This window comes from Prionailurus bengalensis, chromosome A1 (assembly GCF_016509475.1).
Source record: "Prionailurus bengalensis isolate Pbe53 chromosome A1, Fcat_Pben_1.1_paternal_pri, whole genome shotgun sequence".
Taxonomy (NCBI): Eukaryota; Metazoa; Chordata; class Mammalia; order Carnivora; family Felidae; genus Prionailurus; species Prionailurus bengalensis.
The window spans coordinates 180,522,707-180,541,142 of NC_057343.1; the positions used below are offsets into that span (position 1 = coordinate 180,522,707).

Genomic DNA, 18,436 nt, shown 5'->3' on the forward strand with positions numbered 1-18,436 from the left:
TAAACTTAGCAGCTTAAAACAACATATATTTATTATCTCACAGTTTCTATGGGACAGGAGTCCTAATATGGGTTATCCAGGTCCTCTGCCAAGGATCTCATGAGCCTGAAATTACAGTGTTATAGCTGGCACTGTGATCTCATTGAGACTCAGGGTCTTTTTTCCAGCTTACTAGTTGGTAGGATTCAGTTCCTTGTGATTATAGGACTAAAGTCCTCAATTTCTTCCTTGCTAGAAAGAGGGACAACTCTCAGCTCCTAGAGGCTACCCTCAGGTCTTTGCCACATGTTCCTCTCCATAGGCATTTTATACATACTGCTTCTTCAAGGTCAGCAGGAGAATCTCACTCTTGTCTGCTATGACAGAGTCTCATGTACAGGAGTGATTATCCCATCATAATTACAGTCCCTACCCACACTCACAAGGAGAGAATTACACAGCACAAATACACCAGCAGGCAGGAATATTGGGGGCCATCTTAGAATTCTGCCTACTGCAGCAAGATTTAATGACACTGATGACAGTGATGTTTGGAGAACTGCTTGATTCCTACACAAATCATAGATAAATGAGTAAGATCAATTAACAAGTGAAAACAAAACAGATGAAATTGATAGCATTTCCAAAGAGAATGATTGGTTATCAAAGAATTAAGAGATACTCCTGGAAAAATTGCTAAATGTCATAGAAATTTTTATAAAAATATGCTTACATAGTAAGTATTGAAACTATGGGTATTGTTTTAGGTTTCTAAAACATTTGTTAGAGAAATTTTGTCTCTCTAAACTATCAAAATGTGATTCATTTTTTTGTCCTAATAATTAGAAGATAGTTATGATAATTTAAATTTTATAAATTATAAAAACAAAACTGGAAGTAAATTCATTAGAAAGTGGTGTTTTTTTTCATTTTATGAGATAAATCCAGAATCACTTTTCTCTCCCCATTTGATACTGAATTTTTAGTCTCTATTTAATTTATCTATCTATCTATCTATGTTTATTTTTTTATTTTTGAGAGAGAAAGAACACAAATGAGACAGGGACAGAGTGAGAGGGAGACACAGAATCTGAAGCAGGATCCAAGCTCTGAGCTGTGAGCAGAGAGCCTGAAGCAGGGCTCGAACTCGTGAACTGTGAGATCATGACCTGAGCTGAACTCAGACGCTCAACCAATTGAGCCATCCTGGTGTCCCTTGGTCTCCATTTTAAATTGATTTACTTTATGTGGCTTTATCTGGGATCAACTTCCCTGGTGTATTGAATCCCTGCACTTGAAAAATGCATCATGTTTGGGGGGACTATCTGGCTTGGTATATGAAATACAAGAACTATTGTCAGCTAGTAGTATTGCCATGCAGTGAAGTAGACTAAACTATCAATATCTACAGTGGTTAGCTCAACTTGTTGGAGTACATATGAAATTATTTATTGAACCATGGTCTTAGTTTTTCACAGTTATGGTATTCAAAATTATTTACAAGTAAGAAGGCATGGCCACTGACCAATCAGATTGAATGTCTTCCATAAACAAATGATAAGGCCATACTAGGGCATTTCAGGCAGATAGGCAAATACCACTCTGTTTTGTATATTTCATTTCATTATTGGCGAGTATCATGTTGCATTCCTAAGCCTAGATAATTTTACAAATGATTATACAGATATGACACTAGGAAAAGGAAGAGACTGAATTCCCTGTCCAACCATTTGAGAGTCCAAAGCTTACTACTTAAGCATTTAAAGAGACCAATGAAATCTCCCCTCACAACTCCCAAACCACAGAAATAATCTTTTTTGTAAGGATGACATTGCAGAAGGGAAAAGTGAATAGCTACAAAGAGGGTGGGGCTTTTGTTCAGTGTGAATTCTGGGACACTGCACCTGGGTATGTCAGACTTAAACTCCAGATGTTAAAAATCAAATAAGTTATTATTTTTTTCTTTAAAGTAGGGGTGGAGAGAGAATGAAGTCTATACTGTATAGTTCGGGACATTGGCTTTGTGTGATACTGTCTGCTAAGAAGCACATCCTTTGACTGGAGGGTGGTTTTTTTTTCTGTTTATTTTTTTTATTTTTTAATATAATTTATTGTCAAGTTGGTTAACATACAATGTATACAGTGTGCCCTTGATTTTAGGGGTAGATTCCTGTGATTCATCACTTATATACAACACCCAGTGCTCATTCCAGCAAGTGCCCTCCTCAATGCCCATCACCCATTTTCCCCTTCCCCCTGCACCTCCATCAACCCTCAGGTTTTTCTCTGTATTTAAGAGTCTCTTATGATTTGCCTCCCTCCCTCTCTGTTTCTATTATTTTTTCCCTTCCCTTCCCCCATGGTCGTCTGTTAAATTTCTCAAATTCCACATATGAGTGAAAAATTATATCTGTCCTTCTCTGACTGACTTATTTCACTTAGCATAATACCTTCCAGTTCCATCCATGTTGCTGCAAATGGCAGGATTTCATTCTCTCATTGCCAAGTAGTATTCTATTGTATATATAAACCACATCTTCTTTATCCATTCATCAGTTGATGGACATTTAGGCTCTTTTCATAATTTGGCTATTGTTGAACATTGGGGTACATGTGCCCCTATGCATAAGTGCTCCTGTATCCTTTGGATAAATTCCCAGTAGTGCTACTGCTGAGTCATAGGGGAGTTCTATTTTTGATTTTTTGAGGAACCTTCACACTGTTTTCCAGAGTGTCTGTACCAGTTTGCATTCCCACCAACAGTGCAAGAGGATTCCCATTTCTCCACATCCTTGCCAGCATCTGTGGTTTTCTGAGTTGTTAATTTTAGCCACTCTGACTGGTGTGAGGTATCTCAATGTGGTTTTGATTTGTATTTCCCTAATGATGAGTAATGTTGAACATCTTTTCATGTGTCTGTTGACCATCTGGATGTCTTCTTTGAAAAAGTGTCTATTCATGTCTTCTGCCCATTTCTTCACTGGATTATTTGTTTTTCAGGTGTTGAGTTTGGTAAGTTCTGTATAGATTTTAGATAGTAACCTTTTATCTGATATGTCATTTGCAAATATATTTTCCCATTCCATTGATTGCCTTTTAGTTTTGTCAATTGTTTCCTTTGCAGTGCAGAAGCCTTTTATCTTCATGAGGTCCCAAATAGTAAATTTTGCTTTTATTTCCCTTGCCTTTGGAGATGTGTCGAGCAAGAAATTGCTGCAGCTGAGGTCAAAGAGGTTGTTGTCTATCTTCTCTAGGGTTTTGATGGTTTCCCATCTCACATTTAGGTCTTTTATCCATTTTGTTTTTGTGTATGGTGTCAGAAAGTGGTCCAGTTTCATTCTTTTGCATGTTGCTGTCCAGTTCTCCCAGCACCACTTGCTAAAGAGACTGTCTTTTTTTCCATTGGATACTCTTTCCTGCTTTGTCAAAGATTAATTGGCCATACATTTGTGGGTCCAATTCTGGAGTCTCTATTCCATTGGTCTATGTGTCTGTTTTTGTGTGAATACAATATTGTCTTGATGATTACAGCTTTGTAGTAGAGGCTAAAGTCTGGGATTGTGATGCCTCCTGCTTTGGTTTTCTTTTTCAACATTACTTTGGCTATTCGGGGTCTTTTGTGGTTCCATACAAATTTTAGAATTGTTTGTTCTAGCTTCAAGAAGAATGCTGGTGCAATTTTGACTGGGATTGAATTGAATGTGTAGATTGCTTTGGGTAGTATTAACATTTTAACAATATTTGTTCTTCCAATCCATAAGCATGGAATGTTTCTCCATTTCTTTGCGTCTTCTTCAATTTCCTTCATAAGGTTTCTATAGTTTTCAGCATACAGATCTTTTACATCTTTGGTTCGGATTATTCCTAGGTATCTTATGGTTCTGGGTGCAATTGTAAATGGAATTGATTTCTTTATTTCTATTTCTGTTGCTTCATTATTGGTGTATAAAAGTGCAACTGATTTATGTACATTAATTTGGTATCCTGTGACTTTGCTGAATTCATGTATCAGTTCTAGCAGCTTTTTGGTAGATTCTTTCAGATTTTCCATGTAGAGTATCATGTTATCTGCAAAAAGTGAAAGTTTGACTTCTTCTTTGCCAATTTGGATGACTTTTATTTCACTTTGTCATCTGATTGCTGATGCTAGGACTTCCAACACCATGTTGAACAATGGTGGTGAGAGTGGACATCCCTGTTGTGTTCCTGATTTCATGGAAACATCTGGTCTCAGTTGAGGTCCATCTGGTCTCAGTTTCTCCCCATTGAGGATGATCCTGGCTGAGGGCTTTTTATATATGGCTTTTATGATGTTAAGATATGTTCCTTCTATCCTGACTTTTTTGAGGGTTTTTATTAAGAAAGGATGCTGTGTTTTGTCGAATGCTTTTTCTGCATCTATTGACAGAATCATATGGTTCTTATCCTTTCTTTTATTAATGTGATGTATCACATTGAATGATTTGCAAATATTGAACCAGCCCTGCAGCCCAGGAATGAATCCCAATTAATCATGGTGAATAATTCTTTTTATATGCTTTTGAATTTGATTTGCTAGTATCTTGTTGAGAATTTTTGCATCCATGTTCATCAGAAATAATTGGCCTATAATTCTCCTTTTTTTATGGGGTCACTGTCTGGCTTGGGAATCAAGGTAATGCTCACTTCATAGAATGAGTCTAGAAGCTTTCTTTCCATTTATATTTTTTGGAACAGCTTGAGAAGGATAGGTATTAGCTCTTCTTTAAATGTTCAGTAGAATTCCCCTGGGAAGCCATTTGGCCCAAGACCCTTATTCGTTGGGAGATTTTTGATAACTGATTAAATTTCTTTGGTTATGGGTCTGTTCAAATTTTCTATTTCTTCCCATTTGAGTTTTGGTAGTGTGTGGGTGTCTAGGAATTTGTCATTTCTTTGAAGTTGTCCAGTTTGTTGGCATATAATTTTCTGTAGTATTCTCTGATAATTGTTTGTATTTCTGTGGTGTTGGTTGTGATATGTCCTATTTCATTTGTGATTTTATCTATTTGGGTCCTCTCTCATTTCTTTTTGAGAAGTCTGGCTAGGGGTTTATCAACTTTGTTTATTTTTTCAAAACCAGCTCTTTGTTTCATTGATCTGTTTTATTGGTTTTTTTTTTTTTTGGATTCTATATTATTTATTTCTGCTCTAATCTTTTTTTTTTTTAATAATTTATATCCAAATTAGTTAGCATATAGTGCAACAATGATTTCAGGAGTAGATTCCTTAGTGCCCCTTACCCATTTAGCACATCCCCCCTTCCACAACCCCTTCAGTAACCTTCAGTTTGTTCTGCATATTTATGAGTCTCTTATATTTTACCCCCCTCCCTGTTTTTATATTATTTTTGTTTCCCTTCCCTTATGTGCATATGTTTTGTCTCTTAAAGTCCTCATATGAGTGAAGCCATATGATATTTGTCTTTCTCTGAGTGACTAATTTCACTTAGTATAATACCCTCCAGTTCCATCCACATAGTTGCAAATGGCAAGATTTCATTCTTTTTGATTGCCAAGTAATACTCCATTGTGTATATATATACCACATCTTCTTTATCCATTTATCCATCGATCTACATTTGGGCTCTTTCCATACTTTGGCTATTGTTGATAGTGCTGCTATAAACATTGGGGTGCATGTGTCCCTTCAAAACAGCACACCTATATCCCTTGGATAAATACCTAGTAGTGCAATTGCTGGGTCGTAGGGTAGTTCTAATTTTAGTTTTTTGAGGAACCTCCATACTGTTTTCCAGAGTGGCTGCAGCAGCTTGCATTCCCATGCTCTAATCTTTATTATTTTTCTTCCTCTGCTGGCCTTAGGGTTGCTTTGCTCTTCTGCTCCTAGTTCCTTTAGATGTGCTGTTATATTTTGTATTTTGGATTTTTCTTGTTTCTTGAAATAGGCCTTGATTGCAATGTATATTCCTCTTAGGACTGCCTTTGCTGCATCCTAAAGTTTTGGATTGTCATGCTTTCATTTTCATTTGCTTCCATATTTTTTTTTTTATTTCTTCTTTAATTGCCTGGTTGACCCATTCATTCTTTACCAGGATGTTCTTTTGATCTCCATGCATTTGGAGGTTTTCCAAACTTTTTCCTGTAGTTGATTTCAAGTTTCATAACATTGTGGTTTGTAAATATGCATTATATGGTCTCAATTCTTTTATATTTATTAAGGGCTGTTTTGTGAGCCAGTATATGATCTGTCTTGGAGAATGTTCCATGTGCACTCGAGAAGAATATGTATTCTGCTGCTTTTGGATGAATATATCTGCCAAGTCCATCTGGTCCAGTGTATCATTCAGGGCCATTGTTTCTTTATTGATTTCTGTCTAGATGATCTGTCCCCTGCTGTAAGTGCAGTATTAAAGTTACCTGCAATTATGATATTCTTATCAATAAAATTGCTTATGTTTGTGAATGATGTATATATTTGGGTGTTCCCAATTTGGTGCATAAACATTTATAATTGCTAGCTCTTCTTGAGGGATAGACCCCATAATTATGATATAATGCCCATCTTCATCTCTTGTTACAGTTAGTTTAAAATCTATTTTGTCTGATATAACTATGGATACTCCAGCTTTCTTTTGATTTCCAGTAGCATGATAGATGGTTGTTCATCCCGTCACTTTCAATCTGAAGGTGTCCTCAGGTCTAAAATGGGTCTGTTGTGGACAGCATAGATGGATCTTATTTTTTATCCATTCTGATACCTTGTGTCTTTTGATTGAAGCATTTAGTCCATTGGCATTCAGCATTATTATTGTAAGATATAGATTTAGTGTCATTGTGTTATCTCTAGGTTTCATGCTTGTGGTGATGTCTCTGGACGTTTGTAGTCTTTGCAACATTCCACTCACAGAGTCCCCCTTAGGATCTCTTGCAGGGCTGGTTTAATGGCCATGAACTCCTTCAGTTTTGTTTATCTGGGAAAGACTTTATCTCTTCTTGTATTATGAATGACAGATTTGCTGGATAAAGGATTCTTGGCTGCCTGTTTTTCCCATTCAGCACATTGAATATTTCCTGCCACTCCCTTCTGGCCTGCCAAGTTTCAGTGGACAGGTCTACTAATACCTTTAAAAATACAGACACTTCAAAAATTTGCATGTCATCCTTGAGCAGGGGCCATGCTAATTTTCTCTGTATTGTGCCAGTTTTAGTAAATGTGCTGCCGATGCAAGCCCTGGAATGTTTTCAATGTAATATTAGACCAGGGCCATATCTAAGGATTGTGTGAGTCATGGCCCTAAAAATCAGTGCCTTCTTCAGTTTTTTGGTACTAGCTATCTTGCTTGCCATGTCTTAGTCCTGTGCTTGTGTTAGACCTATGACCATAGACTGGGAAGTCCTGTTTCCCTTTTCCTTAGAAACTCAGAATGTTAAAACACCGTAGACATTCACTTGTTCAGAATTGTTTTCACTATTCTTATTGCATCTTTACTTGGTCGTCTTCTTACTTTATTTTCTGAAGTATATACAGTTAACCCTTGAACAATGCAGGGGTTAGGGATGCTGACCCCTACAGAGTTGAAAATCCATATATAACCTTGACCCCCCCCCAAACTTAACTACCAATAGCCTACTGTTGACCAGAAGCCTTACCAATGACATAAATAGTCGATTAACATATATTTTGTATGTTATATTTATTATATATGGTATTCTTACAATAAAGTAAGCTAGAGAAAAGAAAACATTATTAAAAAAGTCATAAAGGGGGCGCCTGGGTGGCGCAGTCGGTTAAGCGTCCGACTTCAGCCAGGTCATGATCTCGCGGTCCATGAGTTCGAGCCCCGCGTCGGGCTCTGTGCTGACGGCTCAGAGCCTGGAGCCTGTTTCCGATTCTGTGTCTCCCTCTCTCTCTGCCCCTCCCCCGTTCATGCTCTGTCTCTCTCTGTCCCAAAAAAAAATAAATAAACGTTGAAAAAAAAATTAAAAAAAAAGTCATAAGGTAGAGAAAATAAATTTACGGTACTCTATTTATTGATACTTTAAATTTACAAGATGGATTGTCTGTCAGTATCTATTTCAATATTGTCTTGTATGATACAAAACACTATAGATGTTCTGTGTATTAGTAACCCTGGACATCAAAACTGGAAAAGCAATGTGAAAAATGTTTATTTATAGGTATGGTAATTCATGCATTGATAATAAAGAAGCAGCAATATGATTGCTTTATGGTAGCCTAGTGTAATCAATATGATCACTTAAGGGTAGCCTAATCTACATAACAATGAATGGATAGTTATAAAAATTATATTGCATAGAGTATTATAGTCATATTCATGATACTGTATTGGAAACATTGCTAACATTTTCTAACAACACACTTACCTGTAATGATACACAGTTTCTCTAATTAGGGAGAGAGAGAGAGCAGGCATACTGTATAGTAATATAATTATTGGAAAGAAAAGTTATAAAACAGTAAGAAAACAAAAATCATTAATCTTATATTAAATGTCACTCACCTTACGCCTATGTAAGGATAGACTATCCATTTCCATACAAGTCTTGCACACAATGTTTTACATGATACTTAGGCAGTGATGATGACACAAAATGTCTCTTACAGTTCTTGCCATACAGTTGTTAGTTTTTCACATGAAGACACACACAAGGATACACAACAGGTACATTTATTAACTGCATGGTGTGATGATTACCTACTATTCACTAAATGAAAGTGGATCATCATAAAGGTCTTCATCCTTGTCATTTTCACGTCGAATAGGCTGAGGGGACAGAGGAAGAGGAGGGGTTGGTCTTGCTGTGTCTGTGGTGGCAGAGGTGGAAAAGGTGGAAGAAATGCAAGGGAAGGCAGAAGCAGAAGGCACACTGGCTATAACTTTACAGAAATACATTGTAATTTCTGACTTTTTGCTTTATCATTTCTCTAAAAATATTTCTATATAGTGCCAATTCTTCCACCATTTGCTTTAGTTTCAGTGCCTGTTTCATAGAAAGGTCTATGTTGTAAAAGAAGTCAAAAGCAGTCTTAAATAATCAGAATCCTTCTGCCAGATTGTCTAATGTCAATTTGTTTTCTGGCACTGCTTCTGCTTCTTTTCCTCATTGTCTGGCACTGGTTTAGAAGCACTCATCTCCATCAAATTGTCTTCTGTTCATTCCTTTGGTGTGGTGTCTGTTAGCTCTTGAATTTCTCCAAGATCCATGTCTTGAAACCCTTCACCTCCCACCTTTTTTGTCATATCCACAATCTCTTTCATGATTTCCTTGATTGACTCTGTTGTGAATGCTGTGAAGTCATGCTCAACATCTGGACACAGTATTCTCTAGCAGGAATTTATTGTTTCAGGCTTTAATGGCTTTCACAGCTTTTTATGTAACAAGGATAGCATCTCTAATGGTGTAATCCTTCCAGATTTTCATGATATTCTCTCTATTGGGGTTCTCTTCCATAGTTTGACATTTCTTTCCATGAGGTACCATGTGTAAACAGCTTTAAAGGTGCTTATGATAACCTGATCTATAGGCTGAATTAGAGAATTTGTGTTTGGGGGCAAATAGAACACTTAATTGTTTTCAATGTTGAAGCCATGGAGTTCTGAGTGGCCAGGAACACTGTCCAATATAAAAAGAACTTAAAAAGCAGTCCCTTACTGGGAAAGTACTTCCTGACTTCAGGGAAAAAGCATTCATAGAACCAATCCAGAAAAAAAGGGTTCTCATCGTCCAGGCCTTCTTGTTGTATGATCAAAGACTAGCAGCTTGTGTTTATCTTTTCCCTTCAAGTCTTGGGGGTTAACCACTTTATAGATAAGGGTAGATAAGGATAGTCCTGATCATAAAACCAACTGAATTTGCACAAAACAGTAGAAATAATTTATCCCTTCTTGCATTAGATAATGGTGCTCACTTCTTTCCCTTAGTATTAAATTTCCTTTGTGGCATTTTGTCCAGAATAGGACACCTTTATCTGCATTAAAAACCTGATGCCATGTCCTTTTTCCTCAATGATTTTCTCATGGCATTTCATCTGGGAACTCATCTGCTGACTCTCGATTGGCAGAAGGTGCTTCTTTTGTTATGTTGACATTTTTTAAGCCAAACCTCTTTGTAAAATTATCAAACCATCCTTCGTTGACATCATATTCTCCAACTTCAGACCCTTTACTTTTTTTTTTTTGCTTACAGTTGTCATATAATGATTTTGCTATTTCTCAAATCATATCAGAGTCTGTAGGTATGTCTTTCTTATAATAATCCTGCACTCATGTAAAAGTTGCATTTTCAATACAAGATAAAAAAGGTATTTCACAAAAAGTGCAAGGTTTTTGCACCTACACGTGTGGCCACAGTGACAGCTTTACACATTTCCTTTTCTTTTTTTACTATGTCCTTACACTGGATTCATTTATCTTGAAATGGCAGGCAACCACAGCTACAGACCTCAATCTATGCTACATATCAAGCAATTCATCTTTTTCTTGTAATGTCATGACTTTTCTCTACTTCTTGAGAGCACTTCCAGCATCACTAATGGCACTTCATATGGGTCCCGTGGTGTTATTCAAAGCTTATGGTATTGCGGTCAACATGGTGAAAAATATGCAAGACCTATGAGAAATCACTTTTTACTGCAGTACACAATTTACCAGAGAGATGAACTGCTCGCCCAGAGATGATTAGCATCATATAGCATTTTAAGCCGATAATCCTAGCACTTGAGCTCACCACTATGAAATTATTACAGTTTTGTAGTGTGTGCTACAATTAATTTTATGCAGTTATGATTTAGTACTGCATCTTTACGTTTGTTTACATTTCTCTGGATTGCAAGTGGTTCCATGTACAATCTGTAAGTGTGTGTGTAAGTTTTGATAAATTTTAACTTTTGGTAATAGATTTGTATATACATTTTATGGTAGCAAATGATAAAATAGATTAGCACCTACATATAATTTATGTATTCATGACAAGCCTAACTTTTTCATAATTTTTCAATTATTTCTAGAGCACACGATTCATCTTCAAGTTGTTTCAAATTATCACAAATATAAAAAAAATGTCCAATATATTTATTGAAAAAGTCCACATGTAAGTAGACCTGTGCAGTTCAAACCTGTGTTGTTCTGGGGTCAACTGTATTTTTAAAAGTATTTAACTAAAACAGAAATCTATGTTTGTGAAAAAGCTCAAATGCAAAAATATAAAGAGGAAGAAAGTGATCTTCTCTCAGTTCCTCTCTCCATTCAGTCCAGTTCATTTTCTAGAGATAATTGTTGCTGTTGACTCGTTCTTCCACACTTTCTTCTCCATTTATATGCATACATATGTATTTTGCCTATATACACGTAAATAATTAATAGAATCATCCTTTATTTATTGTTTTGCAACCTTTTTTCATCTCACGGTATATTTTGCAGAGTTTTCTATGGCAGGAGCTACAGCTAGATTCTGTTTTTAAATGCTGCATAATTGTGTGTTCAAAATAAGAAACATGCTAACATACTAAGTACCTGCTATGTGCCAGATAATATTCTGGCTGTTTAGAATGGTATCACATTTATTTCTCACAATAGCCCTATAAACAAGGAAATCTTGTCTTCTTTTCTTACCACTGGGGAATACTGAGTCACTGAAAAGTTAAGCAATTTGGCCAAGGTCACATTGCTGGTAAACAGTGGAGCTGAGATATGAACCCAAGCATTTTGGTGCTGAAGACTTTATTCCATTACACTCTGCTCCTAGTATAAATATATCAAATTTTGTTTAGCACTCCCCTATTCCTGGGCATTTAGATTTTTCCAATTTTAGAATATTGTAAGTGATGTTGAGTTGAAAAAATCCTCATTTATATGTCTTTGTGTGCATGTACAAATATTTCTTTAGGATAGAGCCTTAAAAAATGTACTCTCTGGGTAAAAAGCCATGCACACATTAAAGTGTGATAGTTTAGATAAAAGGAGGCCCATTGCATTTGGTTAATTATTGGTCATGACCAAGATCAAATTCAGGGCAAGTTATGACAGGTACATCTATGACAGGAGTTGAGAAATGTCTGGGTTCTCAAGCCTGGTTTATCCTTTTATACTGTGATTTCATCCTTTGATTCATGGACCCTCCAAAACTCCTGCAATCTGTCTCTCAGGAGAAATTGCCTAGTCCACATGTTGCTCTGCCCCAAATTATTGTTTATTTCATTTGCATTTGGCTTGTCTCATAATGATGCAATTAGCATGCAGAGGAGGTCTAATTGCCCAAGGGATTGTGAGTGGGGACCAGAGTTCCATTTCATTGGGACCTCCTCAGGTCTTTTTGGTTGGTTGGACTCTAACAGTGCTCTTGGTTATGCTTATTCTTGTGGTCACAGGAATATAAACATCTTTTCTGCATTTCTTTGTTTATAAAAGGTCTCATCAGCCTATTCTTTTTCTTTAAGTTTTCTAATTTAACTCTTTACTTCTACTTATCTTGCTACCTTTCTCTTCTCCACTATAACATATTCACTTTCTGAACAATTTGGAACACACAACATAGATATCGTTGCACACTTATGTTAAGTGTCTTATTTAGATGGGTGCCTTAACTGAGTCTAGAAACTGGAATTTCCAAATGGTCAAATATCTTTGCCTTGATTTACTGAAAATGCAAACAAGGGTTCACATTTGAGTGCCCTGACCATAGAGTAAGCAGATGATATGATACAGAGAGTGTGAAATCATATTTAACATAAACCTTTATTTTCTGGGAACTACATGAGCGTTCCCCACTTGCATAAGCAAAAAAGGACATTTTTATAAGGGTCTGATTCTGTGAAAATTTTTAGAGAAGGCAGAATTTTAGAGATGACAGAATTTTTAGAGAATACAGAGAAGGCTGTGCTTGGTGGTGGAATGGTATTTGCTTTTCTGACAAATATTCCCTTTCTGCTTATACTTTAAAATAATCTATGTTCCACCAGGACTTTAATAAATATTTGTTATTGTATTTTGTTTCTTGTATCTTGGGTAAACTGATGGTAGAAAACCTAAATCAGGTGTTTAAGAGAAGTTCAGTTATAACCTCCCTTCATTTTTATATATACCATACAACTCCCTCTGTCAAATACATTTTTTTTTAAATTTGAAGTCTCCATTGCCTGGTTAAGTAATGGTATTTCTCACCTCTGTGAAGATAAAAATTAATATGAAAGTCTTATCACTGAATTAAAGTCAATTCCTGAAAGATGACTTCAGTCTCCTTCCAGATTCTTTTGAGTCTCTTGCTTGAAATCCTTCCCCACCCATCCTAACTCTCCAGCCTGGGGGGCCAGAAGGACAGGTCTTTTCCACTGAGAGTATGCCAGTAAGCTGCACAGTAAATTGAGCCACAGTCAGAAGCAAACTATCAGTGGAGATAGAACTAAACAGAATCAAGTGGTCTCCTGAAAATACTGTCTTTTGCTAACACCAGTTACACTATGTAACACCTTTACATAGAGTAAGCCTCAAAAGCATTTTGAGTTCTGGAGCATTTCCCAGATTTACTCCATCTTGTTTGGTCTCCTTTTTGAAAGGAAAATGCCCAAAGTTAAGACACAGAGGCAGACTTGCTATGGACAATAAACTAGAGGGAGTAAGTGAATGTTCTTGCATTTGTTGATTAGATTTGAGGTACATTGTCTGTTTCTTATTAAAAGCTAATGTCCTAGAGAAAAGCATTTTTGGAAAAAACGCACTAGAGGAAATACTAATCAAGAACTTTCTATCTTCATTGAAATATCTACCATATTCTCTCTTGGCCAACCAGCCATTGTTAGGCCAGATTAATTGAAAAAGACTAGATGCACATCACCTACTTAAGTTTCAGACATTGCCCTTTACTCTGATAATTTGGATATTATCATTGAGGCTGGACTTCAAAACTATTTCCATTTGATTGCTGAGAGCTCCTGTTTTCCACAGGAATGAGAAAGTGTCCTGGTAAAAGGTAAGATTACCATTATCATCATCCTCATTGTCATCACGACCATGCATTCTCAACTGAGGAAAGAACATTTTGAGGTTGTAGGTATTTATGAATTTTCATAGCTCTGCCTTGAAGTTTCCATATATATTTTTTTAAAAAGAGATGGACATTTGTGTAGAAAAGGCTAACTCTACTCATCCTTTTGATGTGATAGGCAAGCACTTTGTAGGAACTGCTTCCTTTCAGACTCCATTGTCAGAAAAATATCATATCCTACTTTTTTGTGGGATATGGTTACATGGAAAGAAGCCACAAGTCTCTTACTGTACATTGACATCATGAGCTATACTAATCGTATTCATGACTCACTATTAGTATCCTGCTCCCAAATCAAGCTGAATAAAAGAGGTGTCTGAATAATTCTAACTACAGCTACCACTGAGATTTCCTTTTAACTCACTTCTGTATATTTATGAATTAATACATGTTTTTGCTGGGTTGCCTCTGGAAAATATTATTAAATAGAGAAGGAGCTTGTCTGGGCTGAATTCCTTCAGTCTGAATTCCCTGAACCCTTTGAATATGAAAACATATTCAAGTCCTTGTAAATCCTGAGTTGGTAGTATTTTTCAGCCTAAGATCCATGTAAACAAAGATGAGAAGATTTCTATTCCTAGTTCATTTAAGTGTGAGATTTTATGATGAAGTTATTTGTTCCTTTGACTATTCTATTAAAAGAAAGAGGAGAATTCCAAACACATAAAGAGTTTCTATGTTTTTTTTTTCTTGAGGTATTGTCTATACTAGAATGAGATTGACTTCCCAAACCACACATAAAAATCACCTTCAACTTCCTGCATTGTGTCATTGAGAATGAAGCACCATCCTAAACTTGAGGTTCTTTGGTTGTTGCCCTGACTTTTTGCTGATCTCAGGCTCCTTAGCCTCAGCTTCTGGCTCACACTTCTCCTTGAGAAGCCTGGTCCCCTGAGACCATGTTTAAAGAGCCTACCCAATTCTAGATGTTGCCTCTATCTGTAACCTTGTGCCAGACTAGACAACTTTAGGTATTAGTTCAAACCTGGATCTAGGCTGAGTTTTCCATACTCTGTTTTGGTCCTGAATACTGAACTTCTGGTCTTGGGAGTCAGGTCTAGAACTGGTTAATGGCTAATACTCCCAGCCCTACCTAACCCCAGTTTCTTTCTCTGCGCATCAGTTTGTGTCTTTGGCAGACATCACCAGAATTATGACAGGCATAAACTCAATAGTAGAAAAAATGCAAATGAACTTGGATATGAGATTTCAAACGGTTAATAGGCAAATGCACTTAAGCAATCTCTCAAAATAAAGCTAACAGTTTTAAGTTTCATCTTTTGTTTAGGGTTTTATATATTATGCCCCTTCCTATTTATATTAATAATCGAGAGCTGATTAGATTTCTAGAGGCATTACAATAAGTGATTAAGTTATAAGCCACCGGATGTCACTCTTAAGCTATACAAGTACGGCTGCAGTAGAGATTTTTGATAGCAAATTGGAAGTGGATAGTTAGGAGATAGAGCCAGGGATAGAAACCATTTGAACTGTTTGGGTAGGTACATTTACAATGTCAGTGAACTATGGCAGAGTTTGCCCTTAGGTTCTTATATATTTTCTTTAGTTTTGTTTCTCAATGGCAGTTAAACTGGGTTAATAATCAGAGAAAATTCCCTCAGCACCAAAAAGCCAAAAAGACATTCATTTATCCATTCAATATGTACATTAATCACATGCTATAAGCAGGATATTGGGCTAATGAACTATGGGATTCCAAGAAAAAGTGAATTGGCATCATGAATACATTTAACTTACAGGGATTCAACTATGGTAAAAGAAAATGAAGGAAAATTCTGCTTTTTATTCCACTCAGTGAGTTTATGCCTGATAGTAATTTTACCTACTCTGTCTCAGCCTCAAGCTCAGGCTTTTTACACTCCACTCTGTGACACTGGAGCGGGGACCATGCAAACTACATTTCCCAGGCTTCTTTGCTGGCTAGCTTCTGGTTAGGTTATACTGCCTGGAGGCATGATAGGACAGCAGAAGGAGTATTTCTGTTTTTGGTTCTAGCTAGCTTCCTTCCAGCAGTAGCACTCAAGTAGGGCTCCAGACTTCAACTTATTCCAGCATTTCTAGCACCAGTTCTCTTGTGGCCCCTGCAGAGCACCAGTAGCAACTGTGCCACTCTTCCTTTTAGAGCTGTCTATCAGAGTCCACATAGCAATCACATGATGTCCCCCTCAGAGGTCCTAGAACCAGCTGAGCTGTGACACCTTGGGGGTCTGACCATCTGCTCTGTAGAGACACTTCCCCCAAGATCCCAAGTTTTGCTAATAGCGTTTATTCTCTTTCACTCTCCCAGCCCAAAGAATGGTAGCTGTTTCCTGAGCTACTAATACCGGGGTGGCCTTAGCAACTGGTTTTGCTCTTTCAGCTTTCTAAATGCTGTATAACTGACCCCCTGTATTAAATCACCTTGTGAAACATTGTGTATGGTTTCTGTTTACTTAATGGGATTCTGACTACATTGAGCAAGAGATGAGAGACATGAATGTTCTCTGTCCTCATTCAGTATTGGATCCTTGTGTGTTTCTTATGGTTGAGACATCTTATAACACTGAATGAGATTCTAGTGTTTATATTTTAGTTATATTTTTCAAATACTATGGGACTTAATCACAAGTCTACTAAAAACATTAGAATGTAAGGCATCATCCAAATAAAGGATGTAATGATACACTAGCCTGTTCCAACACAAAAGGAAACCTGATGTTGAACTTAACAAAACATGGCTTCAAAGTTGCCCCTTTCTAAGAGCTTCCACGGGTTTGATCATATAAGATTTTTGCCTTTCAAGTTGATTTTAGAAACTGAACTTCTCACAGTACACATCTCCATAGTACAATCTTACAAAGTTGAATAGGACAATAGTTCTTGTCTTCAGGAGCTTTCAATCTGGTAGAAGAAATAAACAAACAGGAAGAAAATACATGGCAACGTTTGATAGAAACATTATAAGGATAGACCCAGTTGTCACGTTAGTGGTCAGACTTCATGAAATAGGTTGGAGAGTGGAAGGAAAACAGGGAACATGATGCATAAATTCTGCTAGAAATTTTAGTCACTCCCTTGCTTAGAACAAGAAGTTATTATTATTATTATTATTAACATTATTCTTATTATTAATTATCCCGTTTAGAACAAGAAATTATTACTTAATATTATTTCAATTTTAAAGACCTATTTGGAAGAAGATGCTTGCCTAGTCATGGATTTTGCTTAGTGTATAAATTTCTTTTTATATATTTTAGTGCCATTTTATTTTATTTTTTTTTTCAGTGACAGTGGAGAACATCTTATTCCTTCCTCAAGGTCTCTCAATAATACACTCTTTAGAGGTTTACTAGACCAGTGTTAATTCTTCATTTTATATTGTCAGAGTTTCTTTTTCAATTTGTCTCATTTCCCCCCTAGAAAACACATGATTATATTTACTAGCTCTAATTTTTATCAGCCTCCATCCTTCTTTATGTCTCACTTCTGTAGATGATGAAGTAATCATTGTTCTTTCAGCACAGAACTCCAGGTTTAGAAAGACAAGGAAAGAAATCTTCCATTTCTAGTGCTGGGACCATCACTCCATGGGCACTTTTGAACTTCAGCCTGTGCCATCCTCATACCAGGTCATTTATCTTTGAAGGTGGTGACATACTAGGGTGAGAGATGACCTAATGATGAGGGATGCCTTCAGAAGTGATCATTTGAAGAAGTGGTTTCTGAAGAATAAGGAGGGCATGTGGGAGGGGGGTTAGCAGTTAATTTTTTTCTTAACTTCTAATCTTAACTGTTAAATCTTTCAGGACTCAACACTCTTTCAAAATATATTTGCCTATAATTCTTCAGGGATTCCTTTAAAGGAGAAGAGTAAGAGGGAAAGATAGAGGTTCAAAGCTGAAGAGAAAATTTTTGTCGCTTAAATAGTGTTTGTCTTGCCAAATGACTTAGTTTGAGAGGTTTTCTTCTTGTTTTGAACACTGATGAGAGTGTAGAAAAATGTTTTTTTCCTGAAAATGCCCCTCCTATTACTTCAGAGCACACTCTGTGCATAATTCTGTACATTTATCTCTTTTTATTATGGCAGCTCATTCTAGATGAATGTGACAGCCTGAGAGGCACTAATACAATGGAAGTAATAAACTTATTTAAAATAGGGTGTGCTCTACCCTAAAACAAAATATCTATGTAACTATAGCTTGCTGAGTAAAACTTTTTACAAATGAAGGATCTAATGAGATACTGGTATGTTTTGAATATTGATCCATGTGATTGTTAGAAGAACTTGGCTGCCTTACAGCATTACGTTATGGACACACTTCAGTGTGGGGTAATACAACTCATGTACACCTTAATGGGAACCTCCTGGCTCTGACTCACAGCAAGAAAGGAAGCCAAACACTCCAGTCTGTAGT

General features: G+C 36.6%; 1 non-coding gene across 1 annotated transcript; it reads right to left on the reverse strand.

The window, feature by feature from the left end:
- Positions 1–7,085: 7,085 nt before the first annotated feature.
- LOC122496340 lies at positions 7,086–7,192 on the reverse strand. Its single transcript, XR_006300774.1, has one exon. It is a non-coding gene; the product is annotated as a U6 spliceosomal RNA (small nuclear RNA).
- Positions 7,193–18,436: the final 11,244 nt, after the last annotated feature.